Genomic DNA, 11,378 nt, shown 5'->3' on the forward strand with positions numbered 1-11,378 from the left:
CTCTGCGGCATGTGGGATCTTCCCAGACCGGGGCACAAACCCACATCCCCTGCATCGGCAGGCGGACTCTCAACCACTGCGCCACCAAGTAGCCCTGTGCTTAAGTCTTATATGTAGAAAAACTAGCGCTTAGTAATTATATAATCTACAGACCACCTCAGAAAAAATGTATTCTAGCAAAATGAAAAATGAATCCAAAAAAGAATATGATGCCAGACATAAGAAATGGTAATGAGCAAAGAGACCAACCACAGTCCTACTTAAATTAAAAGCTGTTTTAATATACATGGAAAAGAAAATTATTAACAATCTGGAACTAAAGTCCAAAATGATCTCAGCATGGGAGGCATTACGATAATGAATCTGACTCTGTTTCTGATATTTGGCTGCTGACAAACCCATCACTTTCCACTTTCCCCTCTGCCCCATCTGAACAAGCTGATAAGAAAGCTCAATTACCCCTCCTTTGGTACTGGCAGGAATTCAAACCATACAAGCCCCTGCCATGTGTAAGAACGCTCACTCAAGCTCCAGCTCCTAACCAAAATAAAAGCCGAACCAGTCTCCTCTCCCTGCTTTCTCAAGCCATGTTTGGACCAGGTTGAGGGTCTTTCCTTCTTTCCGCAGAAGGCTTATTATGTATTAAACATTTTCATGTCATCTTGATGGGTGTGTGGTGCCATCAGCCTTGACATTCAAACCTAATTTTGGGTGGGAGATTCATACTACCTCTACAAAGTGACCAAAACAGGTGTGGAGAGAAAGAGAGGAATAAATAAGGTGAGGGAAAATATATAAATACTGCTTAACTCTAAGGATTTATTTTTAAAATCAATGTGACAATATTAATATTAAATGAAATGCAAAGTCATTAAAGGGGATAAAGAGGATATGTTATTTTGATGTATGTATCATACACCAAAAATCATTTGATATTCAAATGACAACAAAGTCTCTCATGTTAGAAAGTTTAATCATAACTATATTTTGAACAACAAAGTGCAGTTTGTGAAAGGACATCATCCAGAAAATAAGTAAATTCAGGGAGAAGCGTTAATGTAAGGGGCAGTAATTTCCTTGGAGATATCTGCCAATCTCTCATGACCCATCACCTGGGACTTAAGGGCCCAAACACATGACAGGCAAAAGACAAAGTCTGTGAGGTTATATCAGAGAGCACCTCTTATAGTCCAGACTCCTGAATGTTGCACTAGGAAAAACTTATCCCATAATAGGAGGCAGGGGGATGATTACCAGTCTTAGTTTTGGATTTTTGCTAAATCAAAAAAGAAAAATGTTTGCCTTGAGAATTGTCAACTACAATACTATACTTATGCATGTTCAGGGCAATTCCAGAAACTTCAAGCTGGATATTTATCTTAAACTTGTCCCTGATAAGTTTGTAATGTCTACAGGTTCCAAGCATAAGCAAACACAAATACCCCATGAAAAATATTTAACACCTAGAGGTCCAAAAACTCCCATGTTCTAAGAAACATGAATTGGTATACAAAAATTACTTGACATATGGGGAGGCAAAAACACATTAATCAGACACCAAATATGGCATAATCAGACACCCAAAGACCATAGATATTGGGGTTATCATATACACAATATAAAATAAGTTTATACGTTTAAAGAAATATTTAAAAGGTAATAAAAGTGTAATAAAATAATAACAGTTCCTAAAAAATAATCAAGCAGATTTAAAAAAAAACAAATATAAATTCTTGAAGTTAAAAACATCATAATTGAAATTAGAAACTCAGGGAAACAGTTAAACAGTGGATTAGGTACAGCTGAGAAGAGGATTAATTAATTGTATGGCAGTTAAAAAGATATTGTCTGGAATGTTGCAGAGACCAAGTGGAGAATATAGTAAGAAAGTATTATGATACCTAACTAGAGTTAATATTGAAAAAAGCATGAGACATTCTTCCAAGGAATAATGGCTAAGCATTTTCTAGAATGGATGAGAGATCCCAGAATCAGATTTGGAAAGCCCAAAGACCCTCAAAAGAATAAATAAAAAGAAATCTAGATCCATCTACTTTGAAAGTACAAAGAACTAATGATAAAGAGAAGGTAATAAAAGCAGCCAAATAAATTCTACAGAAACACCATAGTTAGAATAACAGATGACTTCTCAAGAATAACAATGGGAGTCCAAAGACAGTAGGAAAATATCTTCAAAGTACTGGATGTAAATCAACTGTTAACTCAAAATTGTATACCTAGTTAAATTGACCTTCAAAAGCAATAGTAAAATAAAGATATTTCAGACATTAAAAAAGTACAAATCTTAAGTGTACAATTTAATGAATTTTTATAATTGTAATTCAAACCCTTAGCAAGATATAGAACATTACCACCCCCCTAGAAAATTCTATTACTTCCCAGTCAATCCTCACTTCCCCCAGTACCACTCCAAGACAACCATGTTCTATGCTTGTTTTCACTGTAGACTAGTTTTTCCAGTTCTAGAATTTCATATAAAAGGAATCCTACTCTTTTGTACTTTTTATGTGCTCTTGTGTAAGGCTTCTTTCAACATATTTTTTTGAGATTCATTCATGTTATTCATTCTCTTTTTATTGTTGAGTGTTGTTGAGTAATATTCCATTCTATGAATATTCTATTCTTTATCCATTTTCCTATTGCTGGATATCCAGGCTGTTTCCATTTGAGTATCATGAGCAAACTGATATAAACATTCTTACACATGTCTTTTTGTGAATGCTTATTCCTTATTCTTTGTATGCAAAAAAAATATGATTCTGTGCTTTGTTACATATCAAGATTCAACAAAATTCAATAAATCAATATTCTCTGGGTAACACAAAATATAAATCAATAAAAAAGAATTTCAAAGCACAAATGTCTATAGATTTAAATGCACTTCTAAATAATTCATGGATTAAAGGAGAAACTACAGTGGCAATTAGAAAAAACTAAATTTATTTTAAAACTACATATTTTAATGTGAGGTTCAGCTAAAATGGCACTCAGAGAAAAATTTATAGGCTTAAATGCATGTATTAGCAAAGAAGAAAGGCTGAAAGGACAAGCCATCCAACTTAAGAAGTAAGAAAAAACAACAGAATTAATTAAAGAAAGTAAAAGGAAGGAAAATGTAACAATAAGCACAAAAATTAATAAAATGGAAGGTAGAGATAAACTAGAGAGAAACAACACATACAAAATTGGTGTTTTGGGAAGATGAATAAAGTTGAAAGACTTCTAGCAAGATTGATTAAGAAAAAGGAAGAGAAAGCACAAATTATTATTATTAGCAGAAAAAAAATGATTATAACCACTGTGGAGATTACATTTTTAATGAAAAAGTATAAAGAAAATTTTATAAAAATAAATGTAAAAATGTGTTAGGGCGAGAGAGAGACATGGACATATATATACTAACAAATGTAAGGTAGATAGCCAGTGGGAAGCAGCCGCATGGCACAGGGAAACCGGCTCCGTTCTTTGTGGCTGTCTGGAGGGGTGGGATAGGGAGGGTGGGAGGGAGGGAGACAAAGAGGGAAGAGATATGGGAACATATGTATATGTATAACTGACTCACTCTGTTATAAAGCAGAAACTAACACACTATTGTAAAGCAATTATACCCCAATAAAGATGTTAAAAAAATAAAATAAAATAAAAATAAATAAATAAATGTAAAATTTGAATGAATTGAGTAAATTGCATATATATACACACACATAAAACATCATAACTGACCTAAATGTTCTTTCTGGACACATGCTTTGTCTCAGAACTTTTCTGCCCAAGTCACAAGTTTATTAGGTTATTTTCTGCTTTTCAAGTTATTGCAGAGGTAAGGTGGAAAATGAGAATCCAGAAATTCCAGGAGTTGAAGGGTTGAAAGCTGCAGCTGTTACTCATCTCCTGGTGGCAAATCTTTTTCAAATTTGCACAGTCACAGGGCTAAGATTGTGGCCATTAAAATATAGACTAGGAGTAAAGACCAAATCAAAAATCTTAGCTGTATCAGCTCAGTGCTTTGTGACCACCTACAGGGGTGAGATAGGGAGGGTGGGAGGGAGTGAGATGCAAGAGGGAAGAGATATGGGAATGTGTGTATATGTATAACTGATTCACTTTGTTATAAAGCAGAAACTAACACACCATTGTGAAGGAATTATACTCCAATAAAGATGTTAAAAAAAAAAAAGAACAAAGCAGAAAAAAAAAGCTTGGCTGTCATATCTTTGTTAAACCCTCTGATTGGATTAAGATGGCTCCCTGTAAAAACTCTTCAATTAGGCAGAATGGTTCAGGGACTAAGACTACGGTAAGAATCCTGATAAGATCAAAGGACCCATAATGAATGTTTAGAGTGGGGTCTCACAAAGAAAACAGTGTCCATAATTTTGCACAGGGAAAGGAATCATTTTTAAAAGTGTTTGAGAGAATTTCTTTTCCAAAAATACCCACAGCTTGGATTAAAAGAGACTGACTATTCAATACAGCTGGGCTGCACACATTTCATTTGGCAGGAAGTAGATTGAGAAAGTCCTCTATAGATGTGACTGAAGAAAATTATGAAACAGGAATGATGACCCAAAGAGTAGTTAAGAGGCAAGGAGGACTGGGGAACTGCTCCCAGGCACCATGACCAGAGTCTAATGAAGAAATACTTCCTGGGAATTCCCTGGTGGTCCAGGGGTTGGACTTGGAGCTTTCACTGCCAGGGCTCATGTTCAATCCCTGGTTGGCCAAAAAAAAAAAAGGAAGGAGTACATCCTACCTTCAGAGTAAGGGGCCTCACCACACTTTCCCAGAGGAATTTCAGAATTGCTATACACTAGTAACAATGATGAAATTCCCATTCTTCTTCTTTCCAATGGGGGTGCTTATTTAGGTTCAACTAACTCTGCTCCACTATTAGAGATGGTGTAGGGTGGGGAAGGGCGGATTACACATAAGATTACTTTTTTGTACTTAGGTCCCAGGAGTAAAAGAAATTGAATCCAGTCAAGATCCTAGATCTTAATGCCATAATTAAATGAGATTTTTGGATGTCTTGGTGAGCAGGTGAGTGATTTTACTTGTAGAAGAAAGAAAGTTTTTATGATCAAGAGGGATGACTATGGGAGGCTGTTATTTATTAACAGTTACTCATTCCCATTTTGTCATTGTCAAGCTTCTCTAAGAGACAGAGTGTAATGTCTCACCTCATTGACTTTGAGCTTGTCCATATGACTTGCAAATGAATAATGAGAAAATGTGATGTTTGCCACATTTGGTTTGGCTCACACCTCTTACGTTTCTACCTTCAGTTATGAAAACAGCATGTGCCAAATACAAGTTGCTTTTTTAGCCTGGGTTCTAGAATGAAAAGGCACATAAAGCAGAACCCAGCTTAGCCCACCAAAGATAACCAGAATTACAATATAACATGTAACATGAGAAAAAATAAGTGATGTTGCAAACCATTGAGATAGTGGAGTTATTACTATAGTAATAGCTGAATAAAATATTCTTCAGTTTATGAGACTAGTATGAACTTATTAACAAAACCAAGAAAGAAAAATTTTTTTAAATAGGAAAATATATAGATCATCTCCCTCATAAACATATATTAAAAATTCTAAATAAAATATTATCAAACTGAGTCTAGCATTGCATAAAGAGATAATATCTGATGACTAACTGGGTTTATTCCAGGAATGCAAGGTTGGTGCAACAATAGAAAATGTGTTAGTATAACTTATTACATTAAAAGAATACAGGAAAAAAATGATAAATCACCACAGATGTAAAAAAAAAAGGAAGCATTTAATAAAAATCAACCTTTATTTATAATAATAATTTTCAAAAACCTCTCAGGAAAGAGGACTATCCTTAATCTGATAATGGTTATCTATGATGAACCTACAGCAAACATCCACTCAATAGTGAAATATTAAAGTATTTTCTTTTGGTATCAGGAAAAACCCATTTATTGGATTTTTTGATAGGTTGTAGACAAATTTTTTAAATAAAAAGAATAAAGATTACAAATCAAGAAACAAAATATCTGTTTCATAGGTGATATGACAGCCATTTGAGAAAAATGAAAAATGTTGTGTTCCTCTCTAATCCTTGCCTATTTTGTCCTTATGTTTGTATGCTAAAAATGTAAATAAAAAAAATGTAAGGTTTTGCGGGGGGGCAAAGTGATGGTGGTAAGATGAACTGGGAGATTGGGATTGACATATATACACTAATATGTATAAAATAGATAACTAATAATAACCTGCTATATAAAAATAAATAAATAAAATATTCAAAAAAGTAAGGTTTCTTCAAATAATATATTAGATTTTAAAAGAATATTAAGCAAAGTTGTCAAACATGAGATTAACAAAAACCAATTGCAGTTTATATACCAGTAGCAAACAGAAAATATAATTTAAAAGAGATATAATTTAAAATATCAATGAAAATATAAGATATTTAGAAAGATCTAACACAACATGTAAGGTCTTTATGTGAACAATTTTTAAATTTGACAGCCATAGTGGAGATCAAATAAATGGAAGAGCCAGTTTTATTCATAGATAAGAAGACAATATTTTTAAAATGATAATTCTCCCCAAGTTAATCTCTAGATAAAGTGGAGTTCCAATTGGAATTCCAAGAGGATTTTTGTGGAACTTGTAAGTAATTCTAAAATTTATAAAGAATGGCAACTGGCCAAGAATAATCAAAACACTACTAAAGAAACTAGCCCTACCAAATATCAAGATTTTTACTTCATTACTATTACTATTGCTACTCTGAAGACAGGTAGTGTTGGTGAAGGGATAGACGGAGAACTAAACAGAATAATACAAAGCCCAGACAATAAATCCTTCTATATTAAAATTAGGAATTCCTGTTTATTAAAAAAAATAGAATGTTTAAAGGCAACTCACAAACTCAATGAAATATTGAAACACAAAAAAGCTGATAAAGAATTCAACTCCAAAATATATAATGTTTTCATATGAACATGATTTTACAGAAGAAAAACCATCCTTGCCCATAAATATGCCAAAACTGATCAATATCCTTAATATTAGTCAGGAAAATCCAATTTAAAATCTCAATGAGATACCATTTCACACCCAACAGATTAGTAATAATAATAGTCTCACAATACCAGATTTGAGCTGCACTATGAAGCAATGCTATATCTTGTACACTACTGGTTGGATTATTAAATGGTGCAGCTACTTTAGAAACCTACTTGGAATTACCTCTAAAGCTGAAGATACTCTTTTTCTATGACCCAGTTATTGTACCTCTAGGTGTATACGCCAGAGAAACTTACTCATGTGCCACAGGTGACTTGTTTATAATAGCAAACAATTAGCAACCATCTAACCGTCCATCATCAGAATTGCATAAGTAACTTGTTGCATATTCATAGCATGGTTTAGTATATAGTAGTGGAGATGAATGAACTTCACCTATACATAGTGTGAATGAGTCTCAAAATTCAATGTTGAACAACAAAAGTAAGTAGTAGACGAATCAGTGTTGCATGGGTCTATTTATATAAATGTTAAAATTGGCAAATTAAAAACCACATCACTCAGGAAGGTATACATGTACACAGAGTAACATTTTAAAGAAAAATGGGAGCATGATTAACAGAAAACTCAGGACAGTGGTTACTTTTGGAGGGGAGGAAGAGAGATGCATGCATAGAGGAGCCCAGAGGAGGGTCAAAGGCACAGGGATTGTTCAAGTTCTTAATGCTAGGTCAGTGCAAGATTGGCTCATTTTATTATTATGTATCACTCTCCTTTACATTGTACTTATATATTTTACATGTATACATTATATGTATGCTATATCTCACAAATTTTTAAAAAGCAAAGAGAAAAGAGATCACAAAATACATTCTAACTGGACAAATGAGCAAAGTCAACTCTTATAATGTGATAGGAAGTAGATATTAGTGGTTCGGGGATTAAAAAAAAAACGGGTAGTAACATTTTACACAGATTTTTAAAATGCTTATTGGATCCCATGGGGAGCTCTGGGTGTGCTATGGTTTCTCAACGTAAGATTGCTATTGCACTATTTAGGATTGTTTTGGTTGTCAAAGATAGAAACTTACGTATCTTAAGCAAAAGAGTGAAATGTATTGAGAGGATCATGAGACCCTGAGAAGGGTAGGGGTCCAACCAGCCTCAGAGATTAGGTTTCTACCAGGGAACAAAAGAGTTATATTTCATTTTTTGCTTAAGATAGTTAGGTTTTTTGCTTTCTAGTACTTAAAATCAAAAGAATCCTCAATAATATAATCAGTAACTTTACTTCAAACAAAAGACTTCTGCTGTCTTTTGCCTCTGTTTAACTATATGTGCCAGCTTTCCTTTTTTATATCAATGCCCTCTACAGGGCAAGAAACATGGATGACTACTCTAGGCGTTCGTATTTCCAAGCTTCAGCACGGAGAGGAATGGAACACTTTCCCCGGCAACTAAGCTTAAAAATCTCAGAGAAGGGCTCAATGGGCCAAGCCTAAGTCACATGCCCATCCCTGAATTAATCAACTGATAGCTGGGTGGTGGGGCTTAGGATCTGTCAGATGCTCACACCAAGTGATTGAATTGAATGAGCAGAGGTTCCATTGATTGAATGAGGAGAGGTTCCTTCTCACCCTTCAGTCCTCAGCTTAAATATCACCTCAGAAACACCTCTCCTAACTACAGTGAAGTGGGTGCCCTTCTCTTATTCTCTCTCACATTACCCTCTCTGTTTCTTTTACAACACTCACCACAATATTCAACTATTTTTTAAATAACATTAATAATTTTTACTGCTTCACATCAAAGACAGTCTTTTTGTGGGTTTTCTTTTTGAAGTATAATTGATTTACAATGTTGTGTTAGTTTCGGGTGTAAAGTGATTCACTTATACACACACACACAAACACACACACACATATATATTCTTTTTCAGATTCTTTTCCCTTATAGGTTATTATGAAATATTGAGTATAGTTCCCTATGCTATATAGGGTAGGTCCTTGTTGATTGCCTATTTTATATATAGTAGTGGGTATATGTTAATCTCAAACTCCTCATTTATTCCTCCCCTGCTACCTCCCCTTTGGTAACCATAAGTTTGTTTTCTATGTCTGTGGGTCTATTTCTGTTTTGTAAATAAGTTCATTTGCATCTTTTTTTCAGATTCCACATATAAGTGATATTGTATGATATTTGTCTTTCTCTGTCTGGCTTACTTTACTTAGTATGATAATTTCCAGGTCCATCCATGTTGCTCCAAATGGCATTATTTCATTCTTTTTATGGCTGAGTAGTATTCCATTGTGTGTGTATATCTAGATATAGATATAGATATAGACATAGATACCACATCTTCTTTATCCATTTATCTGTCAATGGACATTTAGGTTGCTTCCATGTCTTGACTTATGTAAATAGTGCTGCAATGAACAGAGGGGTGCATGTATCTTTTCGAATTACAGTTTTCTCTGGATATAGGCCCAGGAGTGGGATTGCAGGATCATGTGGTAGCTCTTTTTTTATTTTTAAAGGAACCTCCATACTATTCCCCATAGTGGCTAACCAATTTACATTCCCACCAACAATGTGGGAGGGTTCCCTTTTCTCCACTTCTCCAGCATTTATTATTTGTTGACTTTTTGATGATGGCCATTCTGACCAGTGTGAGGTGATGCCTCATTGTAACAACTATTTTACTTTTATTCACTGGTTTATATGATGTGGTAGGCAGAATAATGGCCCCCCAAAGATATCTATGTCCTAATTCTCAGAACCTGTGAATAAATTACCTTACATGACAAAAAGGAACTTTGCAGGTGTGATTACTGCACCTTGAAATGGGGAGATTATCCTGGTGGGTCCAATCTAATCAAGCAAATCCTTAAAAGCAAAGGACCCTTCCTGGCTGTAGTCAAGGAGAGTTGTGATAAAAGAAGAGTCAAAGCAATGTGACATGGTAAGGACTTACTCTGACATTGCTGGCTTTGATGACAGAGAAAGGGGGCCATAAGTCAAGAAATATAGGTGGGAGGGCCGCGTACCGCAAAAAAAAAAAAAAAAAAAAAAAAAAAAAAAAAAAAAGAAATATAGGTGGCCTGTAGAAGTTGGAAAAGGTAAGGAAATGAATTCTCCCCTGGAGCCTCAAGAAAGAAACTTTTGATCCAGTGAGACCCATGTCAAATTTCTGCCAGGCAGAATTGTTAAGACAATAAAATCGTACAGGTTTAAGCCATTAAATTTGTGGTAATTTGTTACAACAGCAGTAGGAAACTAATATCCCAGGTTATTATTTTTTACCAGAATGTAATCTTTGAGAGAGAGGGATTTTGTCTATCATTTTCCTTGTATCTCCAGTTTATAATACTGTGCCTAGCATAAATTTTTGAATGAATAGTAGATGAATAAATGAATGAACTAAGAAATCTTTGATTCATCTCCAAAAGTTCAACTTGCAGGCTTCATTTGAAGTGTTGGTCTTCCCTCTATGGGAGTCACAAATGTGGAGAATCAAGTAGAAAATGCAGCCGATGATTTCGAGTTTCTCTCTATGGGTCAGAAGGGAAAACACTGGCTGAGAAAAAGTGAAAAATAAGCCCCTCTTCTGCAAAGAGAGAAGAATTATGCCAAGCCAAGAGAACAATCAAAGATGCTAGCAAGGGGCGGTGGAAAGATGGCGGAGGAGTAAGACGCGGAGATCACTTTCCTCCCCACAAATACACCAGAAATACATCTACATGTGGAACAACTCCTACAGAACACCTACTGAACGCTGGCAGAAGCCCTCAGACCTCCCAAAAGGCAAGAAACTCCCCACGTATCTGGGTAGGGCAAAAGAAAAAATTAATTAAAAACAGAGACAAAAGAATAGGGACGGCACCTGCACCAGTGGGAGGGAGCTGTGAAGGAGGAAAGGTCTCCACACACTAGGAAGCCCCTTCGCGGGCAGAGATTGCGGGAGGCGGAGCGGGGAGCTTCGGAGCCGCGGAGGAGAGCGCAGCAACAGGGGCGCGGAGGGCAAAGCGGAGAGATTCCCGCACAGAGGATCGGCGCCGACCGGCGCTCACCAGCCCGAGAGGCTCGTGTGCTCACCCGCCGGGGGCGGGCGGGGCTGCGAGCTGAGGCTCGGTTTCGGTTTCGGTCGGAGCTCAGGGAGAGGACTGGGGTTGGCGGCGTGAGCACAGCCTGCAGGGGGTTAGTGCACCGCGGCTAGCCGGGAGGGAGTCCGGGGAAAAGGCTGCACCTGCTGAGGAGGCAAGAGACTTTTTCGTGCCTCTGTGTTTCCTGGTGCGCGAGAAGAGGGGTTTTAAGAGCGCTGCTTAAAGGAACTCCAGAGACGGGCGTGAG

Source organism: Lipotes vexillifer, unplaced genomic scaffold (genome assembly GCF_000442215.2).
Source record: "Lipotes vexillifer unplaced genomic scaffold, Lipotes_vexillifer_v1.1 scaffold418, whole genome shotgun sequence".
NCBI lineage: Eukaryota > Metazoa > Chordata > Mammalia > Artiodactyla > Lipotidae > Lipotes > Lipotes vexillifer.